Below are 14,791 nucleotides of genomic sequence, written 5' to 3' on the forward strand. Positions count from 1 at the left end.
GGATTCTTCAGCTGGGCCGGAGATCCGCTGCTGGGGGGGTCCCTGGGCCGAGTTGTGAGCCCGGCCTGCTGAAGGGAGATCCAGCCGATTGCACGACGGGACGACGGGGACGGCCGGGGCTCTCCGGCTAGGGCACACGGCTGGCTGGCTGGCGAGGGAGCAGGTGGGGAGGAGGCGGGGGTCCTCACTCTCTTAGGAAACGCACCCGCGCGCCCGATTGCCACGAAGTCCGAAGGATGCATGTGTGGAATTAAAAAGCAAAAACGAGATACGGGCAGGGCAGGCAAAGAGTTTTCCGCAAGAGGATGGAGGGCAGGTTGAAGAGAAAATCACTCAGGATGAGACAGTCAAATCAGGCATGATAAAATGGGCTCAGGATATTGGGTATAACATCATGTTTGAGGACTGGGAAAGGTTATGGACCACCGGAATGAAATTCATGGCATGTAATGCCTTGAAGGAAAATATTATGAAAATGATTTATAGGTGGTACATGACCCCAGTCAAGCTTGCAAAAATATATCACCTGTCTGATAATAAATGTTGGAAATGTAAGGAGGCTGAAGGGACATTCTTTCACCTCCGGTGGACTTGTCCAAAAGTGAAGGCCTTCTGGGAAATGATCTATAATGAGTTAAAAAATGTATTTAAGTATACCTTTCCCAAGAAACCAGAGGCCTTCCTCTTGGGCATTGTTGGCCAGAAAGGGTTAAAGAAGGATAGAACTTTCTTTATGTATGCAACTACAGCAGCAAGAATACTTACCGCAAGATATTGGAAGACACAAGATTTGCCCACACTGGAAGAGTGGCAGACGCAATTGATGGACTACATGGAACTGGCTGAAATGACTGGCAGAATCCGAGATTTGGGAGAAGAAACAATGGAAGAGGACTGGAAAAAAATTAAGGACTATTTACAAAAACAATATAAGTTGTATGAATGTTAAAAATTTACATGATTCGGAAACTATAGCTTCAGCAATTAGATTTGGGAAACAGGAAATTATATTTTAAGTAAGAAAAGGTCAAAATCTAAGGTAATACTATGTTTAATTTAAGATATAAGTAACTGATGAAAAGTATGTTAAATTTAGAGGTATGGTATTTGAAAAGTACAAAATAAGGTACGAAACAAGGTAATAATTTGCTGATATCTTTATTATAAAGAATGCAGGGTAAGGGAGATGCGAGGAAGTCCAGTTAGTTATATAAAAAATGTGTTGAATGGTTGGTTTTCTTTTCTTCTTTTTCTTTTTTTCTTTTTCTTGTTCTTTTACTTTTTTCTTCAGTGTATGTTTCTAACTTTGTATTTGAAAACTTAATAAAATATTTATTAAAAAAAAAGAGAGAGAAAATCCTTTCGCTTTTCTGGGGCGCAGGGAAGTCTCAGAGCCGGAGGTTGGGGAAGGGACCCCCTTTGCTCTGCCCTCTTCTCCCGTCTTAGATTCGCATGGAGGTCCCCGCCCGAGCTTGCGTGGCCACCGGGCCACACAAGGGCCGCGCTCTACGCGGCGCACCTTGCTAGCCGTGCAGCTGTCCTCTGCGGCTGCGGAGCGGCCCTGCGCCGGTGCCCAGCCCCTCTGGGCACCCGCTACGCTGCCAATGACAAGTGGGCGACGTCGCAGGCGGGGAAGGCGTCGCTTTCTTTCCCGATCCTTCATCCTCCGAGTCTTCCAGCCCTTTTTTGGGTTGGAAGCTCGTCTCGTTCGCCCTTCTCCTTTCTTCACCCTGCGCGCAATTTTCCTCCCTCGTCTCCCTCCCCATTTCTCTCTCCTTCCTTCCTTCCTTCCTTCCTTCCTTCCTGACTGACGGACTTGGGCTCGGGCTTTGGCTCGGGCTCGGGCTTTGGCTCGGGCTCTGGCTCGGGCTCGGGCTCCGGCTCGGGCTCGGGCTCGGGCTCGGGCAGCCACAGCGTCGGCGGTGTTGGCGATCGGCGGCGCGGGGGGATGGCCCTCCCGGGGGAGCCGGCGCTGCTCAATGGGGTTGCCAAGGAGACAGGCCGGCCGCCCCCCGCCCCCGGCCCGGCGCCCTCCGCCGCGCCGGTGCCCGTTATCGAGCTGGTGCGCGCCGGCCGCCCTATAAAAGCCGCGGACGCGCCAAGCGTCGACAGGCAGAGCCAGCGCGGCGGCGGCGCTCTGCTGGAGGGGCGCCCGAGATTATTGGGGGGGCTCCGCCCCCACAATAAAATTTTTGAGGGGGCTCGGGCCCCCTCAAGCCCCATGGAGTCGGCGCCTATGAAAATGGATGCCAGCAGTTAAAAAGCCCAGCTCTGTGCTAGCTAGAGGGGCTTTTGCTGAAGTAAAATGGCATGCAGAGCAAGACCTTGGCACCTGAGTTGATGGTAAGGATGAAAAAAATATACCTGAAGGCCCTCATCAAGCAGCATAGCAGGTGGTGAAACCATAACATACTTTGGTTGTTTCGAAAACACACTGATATGGATCATGTCTACATGATCTGTGTGGCAGTGGAAGGTGACGACAGTTTTCAGGGGCTGAAAGTGGTACAGCCCAGGACGTCATGCACTATGCCATATTTCTGAATGTGCAAGTTTCACTCTGATACTGAAGCCAACTAAGGAGTAAAGGAGCATTATATGGAGGGCTGACAGGCAAAATTAGGGCTCCACAGTTTAATTATATTTGAGGATATTCAACACATCCTTGTGTTCACTACATTCCACAATTTTCCCCTGTCCCCTCATAGTAATCCCCATGCATACTTCAGTTTAAATAAAGAGAAATGAGTGCACTTGTTCAACCCAGAGAGGAAATTGCAGCTTTGTTTTGAAGTTCTGAAAATACCATAATTCTGAATGGCTGATGGCTATGAAAAACCAGAATGCATCAGATGTATTTTATTTTATTTTAAAGCTGACTGTAGACTTAACTTCACCCAGGAAAATATCCTAAGCCTAAAATGCTTTAAAAAGGAAAGAATTTGCCGTATGTAGCATTTGCCACTTCCAGACAGGTCAGAATTGGAACAAAAGTCTATAGTAACTTTTTAAAAAATGGTGTGATAGACAGACAAAGTGGTGGAGTGGGATTTTTGCATGATCTCATATTTGGATTTAAATTTGCATGGATTTTCTATAATCACCTAGATAATGGTAACATACACTGACTGACAATGAATACTTAAATATTGATGAGCAATATTTTAAGAGAAAAAGCCTTCAGGAGCACTAGAAGAAGCATCACCTAATTTTTCCTTCTTTGTACTGTCGCAGTGTTAATGGATTGTGTTTTAAGCACTGCTTTAAATGATTGCACTGCTCCAGAAGACCCGAAAAAAGATTTGGGGCAACAGACGTAATGCCAAATTCTGCAGATAGACAGTTACACACACACACACACACACACACACACACACACAACTGTTCAGTTTTGCTGTCTTCTGGCGTCAAAAGTCTGACTCTCAGACTCCTTTAAGTGCAGGCAGGGTCAATGGTCTAACTCGCTAGTGGTATTTAGCCACGATCTCAGACATTTTAATGTATCTATTGAATTTTCTTTTTATTAGCCTTAGATAAAACATACAGTAATATCACTAGATCAAATTAAGCATCCTGTTTCCATACTTCCTAGGCAAAAAAAGGGAGGGGGAAGTTGATCAAATTGGGGAGGGGGGTGTATTTCCTGTACGTTTTAGTTATCTAAAGGAGGTCAAACAAAATCACAACAAATTATACCTTACGCAGTCAAGATCTTTCTACAGGAGAAATTCAGACCTATTCACAACCTATAGGCTACAATCCTATAGAGGCTTACCTTGGAACTCAGTAAGACTTCTGTGCAGGGATGTATAGAACTTAGATTCTCTGAGGCCTACTTCTGATAGTATCTCTCCCTATTTTGAGAACCCAGCTAGAACATGCCTTCAAATAATCATCTTTGTAATGTTGAAATTTTCAAATGCCAGTATAAGAGGCATGCAGAAGAGGTTAACTCAATCCCACTTCACATATGATAACTTTAACAATGCACACACACATACAGTTGAAGCTGTAGCATGCTGACAGCTTCTAGGAGCCACAGATGAAAGCAGGGTGGGGACCAAAGGTGGACAAGCTACCCTAGAAGGAGCACAGCATGTCTCCCAAACTCCATATGCCCCAATATTGTTTTTAACCGTATAGTGCAAATAGGGCCTCTCCCTCTCTCATGTACATACACACACATACACTAACTAGGTTTCTCACGTATCCACAGTCTATCTGTACAGTGCCAAACTTTCAGCTACATGTTTCAGTCCTCCAAAACATTCCCCCTGTTTTAATTCTTCAAGGATGTGTCACCAAAACACCTTCAAAATTTATGACTGAACGATGCTTGGCAAAGGCAAAGTGTACATCAATGCTTGGATTCCATCCAATGTCCTATAGGAAAAATGTGTGGATTATTCAGAAGTAATTCTGTCATATTATTGTTATTATTAACATCATCATCCCTTGGGCAAGAAATGTACCTTGTCTGAAAGGACAAAAAGAAGGTTTTAATGGGGCCAACATTTCAGAAATCAATCAGAAAAGAAAGGAAAAGGAAAAGGAATTGTCAGGGGATGGTTAGCTGCTTGTGCTTAAAATTGTGCCCCTTCAGAGTTTGTGCGACCCCACAAACCTCTGTGTGTGACAGAGCTCCTCAGACATGTCTGCTCTAGTCACTAGTAGAGTCTGACAGTGGCTGTCTGCGGAAGCGCTTCCAGCAAAGAAGTTCCTTAACGGAAACGCGTCTCCTGGACTCACGACGTGGCAGCTTCCGGCGAAGCATGGGTCTCCCTGCAGTAGCTTCTGACACCTCCCCGCTATTTTCGCTCGAAGTGTCTCTCACCCCTTTCTCTCCCCTGCTGCTTCCTGCCTGGGCTGCTGCGTCTCTCTCAGCATTACTGAGATCCTCCTCCAGAGACCCCGCGCTCCCCCTGCTGGTCCCTGCTTTGGCTGTTGACTCTCTCCCAGTCTCTGGGAGCCTTACCACTTCCCTTTCCTCCGATGTCAGTTCCCTGACATCCACCTCCCCTCCAGGGCCCCCCTCTCCCCCACCCCTACTTTCTCCTCTGGGCGGTGAGGAGCTGAAACCCCTAAAAGAATCCTCTTCATCTTCAGACGTCTCGAACAATTCCCTCCATCGGTCTTCGTTCCGACTCGCTGAATCCTCCTCCACCTCGGAATCAGCGAACCCCTCCAACTCTTCTTCGTCGTCGGTGGTGGCGAAGTATTCCCTCCGGAACCTTGCCACTGGCTGGGGTTTTCTAGGGAATCTCTGATGAAAAGTTTCAATCAAAACCTCGTCATCTACATCCTCTGCCCTGACCCAGGTGTTTTCCGACTCCGGCTCCCCTTCCCACATTACCAAATACTCTACTTGCTCTCCCCTCCACCTGGAATCGAGAATCTCCGCTACATGGTAGCTGTGTTCTTTTTCCTCCATAGCTGGTCCCCTATTGACCCTCCCCTCTCTGTCCCCTATATACGGTGACAGCAATGATCTGTGGAACACTGGGTGCAACTTCATGTGGTTCGGTAACCGGAGTCTGAAAGCCACTGGGTTGACCTGTTGCGTGACTTCAAATGGGCCCAATCTTTTGGGTCTTAACTTCTTACAACCTCCTTTAAATGGTAACCCTTGGGTGGACAGCCACACCTGGTCCCCCACCCTAATGCTTTCCCCTTCCCTTCTGGTTTTGTCTGCCTGCCTCTTATATTCCTCCTTCGCCCTGTTTAAATTAAGTTGGAGCTGGCGATGGATCGCTTCCATTTCTTCAACGAACTGTTCTGCGGCAGGAACGCTCCAGTTCTCCCCCTCCCCCCCTGGGAAGGCTCGGGGATGACACCCGTGATTGGCCAAAAAGGGGCTCATCCCCGTGGACACGTTCTCTGCATTGTTATAGGCAAATTCTGCCAACGCCAGCTTCTCCACCCAATCATTCTCTCTGTCATTCACATAACACCTCAAATATTGCTGGAGGACACCATTAGCTCTTTCCGCCTGCCCATTGGTTTCTGGATGACGGGCAGTGGAAAAATTCACCTCTACGTGCAATAAGCTCATGAGCTTCCTCCAGAACCTGGAAGTAAATTGTTTCCCTCGGTCCGAAACCACCCTCAAGGGGGCACCATGCAACCTAAACACATTTTCCACAAACAATTTAGCGGTTTCTTCTGCTGTGACCGCATGTGAGCAGGCTATAAAGTGGGCCATCTTGGTTAACAGGTCTACCACAACCATAATGGCTGTCTTCCCTTTGGACCTGGGCAGATCAGTCATGAAATCTATTGCCACTGCCTCCCATGGTCTTTCCGGCGTGGGTAGTGGTTCTAATAAACCTGCCGGTGCCCGCCTCTCCCCCTTGGCTCGTTGACATCGGTCACACCCTCTCACATATTCCCGCACATCTTCCCTGACCTTGGGCCACCAGAATTCCCTGGTAACCAGCCACATGGTTTTGTGTTGCCCAAAATGCCCTGCTGTGGGGCTATCGTGCAGTTGCTTGAGTACCTTTTCCCTCAATTCCCCTTCAGGTATGTATAACGCTCCCTTGTAGTACAATGCCCCGTTTCTCTCCTCAAAACCCCCGGGTTTGTCTCCCTCCCTCCTGAGACCCCTGAGTTTGTCCTGGGCGTATTCATCCTGCACCGTTCCCTCTACCAGTTCCCTTTGCCCCACCAAAGCCGCCCCACACACCCAGCGGTCCTCGGGAATAACATGGGTCTCTTCGGGTGCACCCTCTCCCTCCAAATATTCAGGTTTGCGTGAGAGAGCGTCCGCCCTAACGTTCTCCGGGCCTGGTACGTAACAAATCTCAAAGTTAAATTTGGAGAACTCCTGGGCCCATCTCAACTGCCTTTGGTTGAGCACTCGCGCAGTTCTCCAATACTCTAGATTCTTATGGTCCGTGCACACTTGCACCTTCTGTTGTGCACCAATTAGTAGGTGCCTCCATCTCCGGAAGGCCTCATAAATCGCAAGAAGTTCCCGGTCGTGCACCGTGTAGTTTCTCTCAGATTTGTTCAGCTTTCGCGAAAAGAAGGCACACGGTCGCCACTCTGACCCCTCCTTCCCCGGCTGCAGAAGAAGCACCGCCCCTATGGCTCTGTCAGAAGCGTCTGTTTCGACCCTCAGCTTTTTTTGTAAATCCACATGTAGAAGTTGTTCGTCAGAGGCGAAGGCCCTTTTCAGTTCCTCAAACGCTCGCTCCGCCTCCCCCATCCAAACAAACTTCTTTTTGCTGCTGAGACAGTCCGTGATGGGCGCCGTCAGGTGGGCGAAGTTTCGGATGAACTTACGATAAAAGTTTCCAAACCCTAGGAACCTCTGCACATCCTTCTTGGTCTTGGGTGTTTTCCATTCCAGCACCGCTTGAACCTTGCCGGGGTCCATGGCCAACCCCTTGTCTGACAAGCGGTACCCCAGGAATTCCACCTCCTTGGTATGAAACTGACACTTCTCCAGTTTCACCCACAATTTGTTGGCTTGCAGCCTGCTCAACACTTCTCTGACGTCTCTCACATGTTGCTCCTCATTCTCCGAATACACCAACACGTCATCTAAGAAGGCCACGCAATTCTTGTAGAGCAAAGGCCCCAGTACATGGTTCATAAAGGCTTGAAAACACGCGGAGCCTGTTTGTAATCCAAAAGGCATAACGAGGTATTCAAATGCCCCCAAAGGGGTGAACATGGTGGTCTTCCATTCATCCCCTTTCCTTATACGTATCAGGTTGTACGCCCCCCTTAGGTCCAGCTTTGTAAAAATCTTTCCTTTTCGCACCCTGGTCAAAATATCATCAATCCTGGGCATAGGAAAAGCCGCCGGCTCTGTCACTGCATTTAGGGCCCGAAAGTCACATACCAGCCTCGGCTTGTCCGTGTTTTTTTTTATCCACAAAAAACACTGGGCTACCCCCCGCTGCCTTGGACTCTCTGATGAAGCCTCTCTTCAGGTTCTTGTCAATGAACGCTCGCAACTCCTGCATCTCCCTGTCTGACATGGCATACAACTTGCCTACAGGAAGCTGTGCTCCAGGGAGTAAATTGATCTGGCAATCAAAGGGCCTATGCGGGGGTAGTTGGTCCGCTTCCTTCTCGCTGAACACGTCGCTGAGATCAGCATACTGTGGTGGCACCTTCCCCTTCTCCATCACTTCCGTCCCTGCTAGGGTGGCTTGGGCCCCTGCTGACCCCTTTTCCCCCCTGCAGTGTTCCAAGCAATGTGCTGAACCGAAGGAAACCACTCTTTGATGCCAGCCCACCAGCGGATCATGTAGGGCTAGCCAGCTCATTCCCAAAATAATGGGAGCGCCTCCCAAGGTGGCCACATTAAACGCTATCAGTTCTGTGTGCCTTGCCACCCTCATTATCATTGGGACGGTCTGCAAGCTGACGCCTCCTCCCAACAGTTCCCTGCCATCAATCGTGGTCACCTGCAGGGGGTTGCTTAAAGGGATAGTCTGTATCTGGTGCTCAGCAGCAAACTCCTTGCTCATGAAATTGCAGGAGCTGCCTGAGTCCAACAGCGCCTTTATTTTTAGGGGGTGTCCATTTTGCAGCTCTAGAGACACTTCAAGCACTAGAGCAGGTCGAGGAGCTTCTGGCACTGGCACTTGGGGAAGGGGCACTTTCACTGCTCTTTGGCCTGGCTGCAGTGCCCTGCTGGCAACCAGGCGTTGGCTTTTACCTGCTCCGTTTCTCCCTGCTCTTCCCCCTCAACAGCTCCCACCATCCCTTGCCATTCCTTCCTCTGGGGGCAGACTCTGGCAAAGTGGCCTGGCTGTTGGCAGAGATAGCATTTCCGGGCTCCCTTTCCCTCCTTCTTCGCCCCCTCACTGGGCTTTGAAACTGCGCGCGCGCGGGCTGTTCCGATTTCCATCGGCTCTGCCGGCGGGAAAGCTGGCTCAGGAATGTCTGGAATGCGTAACTCCTTCCAACGTTCCCCTCTCCCTTCCCGCCTCTCCAAGGCTCTTGCCTCCTGGCGCGCTCCAATGGTCAGCGCAGATTTGGTCAGCTGATCCATAGACCCCGCCCTGGGGCTCCTGGCCAGCTCGTCTTTCACAGCTGAAGAAAGACCTTCTTCAAATAGCATCTGAATGGGTGCCGCCGATAAATCCCACCCCAATCTGTGAATCAGCATGGTAAATTCAGTCCAGTACTCACGGACAGATCTGCTTCCCTGCTTGCAAGCCATTAGCTGTCTGCGTACCAACCCTTCCTCCATATCGCTGGAAAACATGATATCCATTGCACGAAAGAATTTCATAGTGTCCTTTAGGATATCGTTGTGCGTTGCCATCAGGGGTCGAACCCAGTCCCGCGCCCCCTTCTCAAGATGCCCAATTACGAACGCAACTCGCGATTCCTCATCAGGGAACTCATCAAACTGCACATTCAGAGCATATTGCATCTCAGTCCTAAAGGCATGGTAATCCTTGGGGTCCCCCCCAAACTTCTGCACCAATCCTGGTACCTTTCTGGGGAACTGAGTGGTTCTCCCCTTTTTGTCAGCATCCTGAGCCCTTCTCTCCTCGAGCCTCGCCGTCTGCAGCGCAAGTTGGACCTCCAGAGCTTGATACCTTTCTTCCAAGCTTGGACCAGCTCCAACCCCTGCGTCTCCGGTTCCGACTGGGTTGCTCATGATGCTTTCTCCTGCACAGGCAGCGTACAGAGACTGTCAGACTGCTGTCAGGGGATGGTTAGCTGCTTGTGCTTAAAATTGTGCCCCTTCAGAGTTTGTGCGACCCCACAAACCTCTGTGTGTGACAGAGCTCCTCAGACATGTCTGCTCTAGTCACTAGTAGAGTCTGACAGTGGCTGTCTGCGGAAGCGCTTCCAGCAAAGAAGTTCCTTAACGGAAACGCGTCTCCTGGACTCACGACGTGGCAGCTTCCGGCGAAGCATGGGTCTCCCTGCAGTAGCTTCTGACACCTCCCCGCTATTTTCGCTCGAAGTGTCTCTCACCCCTTTCTCTCCCCTGCTGCTTCCTGCCTGGGCTGCTGCGTCTCTCTCAGCATTACTGAGATCCTCCTCCAGAGACCCCGCGCTCCCCCTGCTGGTCCCTGCTTTGGCTGTTGACTCTCTCCCAGTCTCTGGGAGCCTTACCACTTCCCTTTCCTCCGATGTCAGTTCCCTGACAGGAATGAAGGTAATCCTAGAATTGGTATCTTCACACACATTTTAAAAGCAAACTTTAAATGAGGTGCGTCTCTCAACATACCTGAAATAAATGGTTAGCGTAACATTGGTTGTTTAGATTCTATAAAGTGAAGCCATTGCGGAATGAAAAAACACCTTTTAACACAAGGACTGTTCAGTCCCCAAACATATTCAAGGAATGGGTGGGGAATAGTAGAATGAACTTGCTGGCAACACCACATTCTGATGTTGATGTGTCCACTGACACACACACACACACACACACACCCATGTACAATGTTAATTAGAAAGGGCTCTGTACACAACAGAGCTCTTCTTCCATTTGGGAACTATGAGTTGGTCTACAGTTGCCAACTGCAAGGTAATATTTATACCTGTATATCTTGGAAATGGCTTAGCTCTTCTTCAATCTGAGCAGACATACTCACGTATCCACATCAGTTTTGCAAGGCCCCCTGCTTGCTATTTTTTGCTTTTTGTTTTACATAACCTGGGCCACAAATCTAACCCCATCTGAGAGAAAAACCCATGGAATTGAATAGGATTCACTTTTGAGTAGACATGAATGTTTGTTCATGCCACTACCATCACGCTTGAGACAGGGGTGGGCAACACAGTGACGTTGTTGTTGGGTTCAATCTCCCTTTAGTCACCGCCAATGACAGGGATGACAGAAGCTGTAGCCCAGAAGCTGTAGCTCAACAACATGGGGAGGGCATCATGTTGGCTTCACCTGCTTTAGAATGTGTCTGTGTTCATCCTTATGGCATGTGTAGGAAACATCCCTTTATACAATCAATTTTCCTAAGCTATTACAAAGTTGTGTGCGCTCATGGGAAACACAAGTGGGGAAGTGATACTGCACTCAAGAAATTCTTGTGGGCTTCCCATAGGTATCTTCCCACAGGAAGGCATTTTGGCATGTCATTAAGGTTGGCCACCATGAGAACAGAATGCTGGACTAGATAGCATCCAGCAAGGCAATTCTTAGGTTCTTACTAGATCATTTTACTGCAGTTTCTTACATCTTTGGAGACAAGCGTGAACTACTCCACCTACTTCCTCTGCAGCACCAGACTTCTCTTTTTTGGCATTCTGTACCAGTAATTTTGGTATAGTATTTCATAACTATGACGTGCAGTTCTACTGAGATTTCCCAACACTATATATATTATCTGTTAGTGATATCTTACTCATGAATGCTGGGAGAGTTTCAGAGCTCTGAACTTCCTAAAACTGTGTTTCATTTGTCTTATCTAAATACAATGTAAAGCAAATTATATTGCCTTGCCTACAATGTAGCAAGTATTTTCTATCACTTTCTGAGAGGTGTCGGTCTTGGAGTTTGTGACAGGTTGCCATGGACATGGGGCAATGGGCACCCAGACCTTAGGCAAGAAGTCTGGAGTCTGGGGGCAGTGGCTGGGGGGCTTGAGGGTAGTCAGATAAATAGGAGCTGAGGGTCAAAGTCAGGAGAAGTATTCATGACAAAGCTGAAGGAGATCCAATATTGGGTTGGATTGGCAAAGGAACTAACGTCGATTTAATTTTGTGCTTACTGTTGCATTGTGGAACTATGGCTTCTTCTTCTTCTTTTAATCAATATACTGTCATGTCACGCTAAATTACATTCACACCAGTGGATATGGTGTGAAACAACAGAGGATGCCTTTGGTCATGTTGTCATCCTCTATGCACCCATGTGCTTCCGTTTCCCCTGATTGACCCATCGGAAAGGCAGGAAAGAACTGTATGCCAGAATACTGCACTGCCTCAATTCCCCCTGCACACACACACACACACAGTGTGATATATGAAAACCACAGGAAAACTACAGCACAAAGCTCCCACAAATTTCTCGGTTACTGTTTTGCAAACAGATTTTTTCTGGAAACAGCTGATGCAGAAGTGAGTGCTAAACTTCTGCTAGACTCTGCTAGATTTCCAGAAGTGACTTTTACGTTGTGTGAAAGATCACATAAAACCCAGAAACTGCCAGGTAAGAAAACATTTTAAAAAGGAATGAAGTGTTGACTGAATGCAGCTAAGGTGAAGCCAAGCAGAATTGGTATAAGGAAAGGCACACATGAGATTCTGTTGTTACCCAACGGAACAAGTTGTTCAGACTGACAAAGAAGCTCATAATAAATGGTTTTGTAGGACTTAGTGCCTCTCCACTGGGCTACAAGTTCAGCTGGCCACATTCAGGCCAGTATTGCAGAAGGTACCCTTACTCTGTGGAGCCTGTTCTGGCTAGCAGGTCAAAGGTCCAGGCCGCTGGTAGCCAGGAGATAAATTGCTGAATCTTTGCAGCTGGAGGTCCTTCTTCAAGACACATACACACTAGTATGTTACAGAAATAAAGCTGAAATCAAATGTGGATATTGCGCCTAACGAGCCTACTGGCCCAAACAGAATTGTCTGTTAGCACAATCCACCAGGAAGGGCTTAAAATTAGATGTAAGGGAGCTGTGCAGAGGTATAACAAGCTACATGAATAGCAAGGTGCTATTGTGCAGCCTGATTCCTGTGCAATTCATTGAGAATAAGCCCCACTGAGTTTGATGCTGCTTTCCCAAGTACACGTGCATGAGACTGAAGCCTTGGTGCTTTGAGCAAAAGAAAGTGGGGCATAAGAATTGAATTAAATTGCATAGTTGCCATTCATTTAAATGGGAAAATTTCTGAGCGGACACTGTTCCCCTAGTCTTTAAGGACACATCTATGCTGTAATTTCAATAGGTTCCAGAAAGTCTCTTCATGACTCTCACATCCCCACACGAGGAAGTGGTAGCAATGTATTGCTGTCTGCCCTATCCCTAACAAGATGAAACAAATACCAGCCCCAGCCCTACAGCCTGTATAACGAACTTACAATTTCTGAAATGGAGAGGGTGTGGGGAGGATATCACATTCAGGGCCTTCATCCATGACCACCTTCCTTCTTTTAAGTTCATAGTGTTAACAATAAATCAGAAACCTCAAAAGCTGCTGTCTCGACTTTCACTGTTAGCAAGCTACAGTGCACACAAAGGAAACAAAAAAATATATATGGTAATTTTGTCCGGTTCTTCCATTCCTTCTGGGGAACCCAGCTCTTAAGCCTGTTTATCCCGATTTGTTTGTGAAGAGATTAGATGACTTTGCATAAAGCACGTCATTCCACAATTTCCTGTGAGTTTCTCCCACCCTGTCACTTTCCTTATTCCAAATAGTCCAATCTGGCTGAGATGGGGAGTCGGTTTGTTGTACAGTGGTACCTCAGGTTAAGTACTTAATTCGTTCCGGAGGTCCGTTCTTAACCTGAAACTGTTCTTAAACTGAAACACCACTTTAGCTAATGGGACCTCCTGCTGCTGCCACGCCGCTGGAGCCTGATTTCTGTTCTTATCCTGAAGCACTATTTCTGGGTTAGCGGAGTGTGTAACCTGAAGCGTATGTAACCTGAAGCATATGTAACCTGAGGTACCACTGTACAAGAGATCCCAATCAGCTTCAACTGCACAAGCAGAATTTGCTAGCATGTAACTGAATCCAACCTGAAAATAGCAACAGTCCAAAAGGGCCCTTCATCTCTTTTCCCCCCTCACAACTTTGGTTGGAAAGCAAGGACAGTCCACATCCCCCTTTCCACCCAGACATGTGACTTTGCCTTACATGCTTCCCTCTTTTGGCAAAGAGAGGCACTACTTGAAGCTTCCAGGAGAGTTTGCATCTTGAAATGTTGAGAAGGGTTTCCTCATTCTTCCATCCCTGTGCTATCAAAACCCCAACAAAAGAACAGTGGCAAGACAAATTGATGAATGATGCAGAACTGGCTAAACTGACATACAAATTGCGAGATAAGGACAACTGTGACTTCAAAGAAGAATGGGAACTTTTTACAAATTACTTAAAAAGACAACAAAATGAATTGGACTCCTTGGCAGGTTTTGAATAAACATACACAAATTTATTGATTGTTAACATAGTAGACAGATAATATAAGGATTTATACAATTTTACAATATGCAGAGAATAATATGTGTTGAGAAATCAGAGGGAGGAGCTGAGGGAAGTCTCGGGGGGGAGGGTTGGATGGGGAGGTGGGAAAACAAGGGGGGAATAATGAATATGATATGTTTTGATATTTTGTTATGTTGAAATTGTTAATAACAATCTTTAAAAAGAAAAAAAGAAAGAAATGTTGAGGAGGGAAGTTTTGTGAGCTGTAACAAAACCACACTAACCAATCAGCGCATGCCAATTGTGTTTAGGTGCCTGTTTGAATAAAACATTTCAAATATTTTTATCTGAATAGAAAGCACAGCACAGTGTCTTGACAGCATGCAGGGTCCCCCCCCCCTTTCTCCAAACAGAGAGGGGGCAAATGAAACCATCGGAAACCTGCAGCCCTCGTTAGGAGTTCTTACACTGACCTCAGCATTAAACTTGCCAGATGTCGCTAGGTTCTCTTTGACTGACAGACAGTCATAGTGAGAAAAACGGGACAAACACTGACATCTGGCAAGTCTATTCAGAAGAGTCAATACAAATGCAGAAACTGCATCCCATGTATGGAAAACTGGGTGGGTTACTTCAGTGACATTTCTGTCAGAAAGTTTGTTTACCTTGAACCTCCTCTTACGGTTATCTGCTTTTT

The sequence above is a fragment of the Podarcis vaucheri genome, assembly GCF_965113315.1.
Source record: "Podarcis vaucheri genome assembly, chromosome: 1".
NCBI lineage: Eukaryota > Metazoa > Chordata > Lepidosauria > Squamata > Lacertidae > Podarcis > Podarcis vaucheri.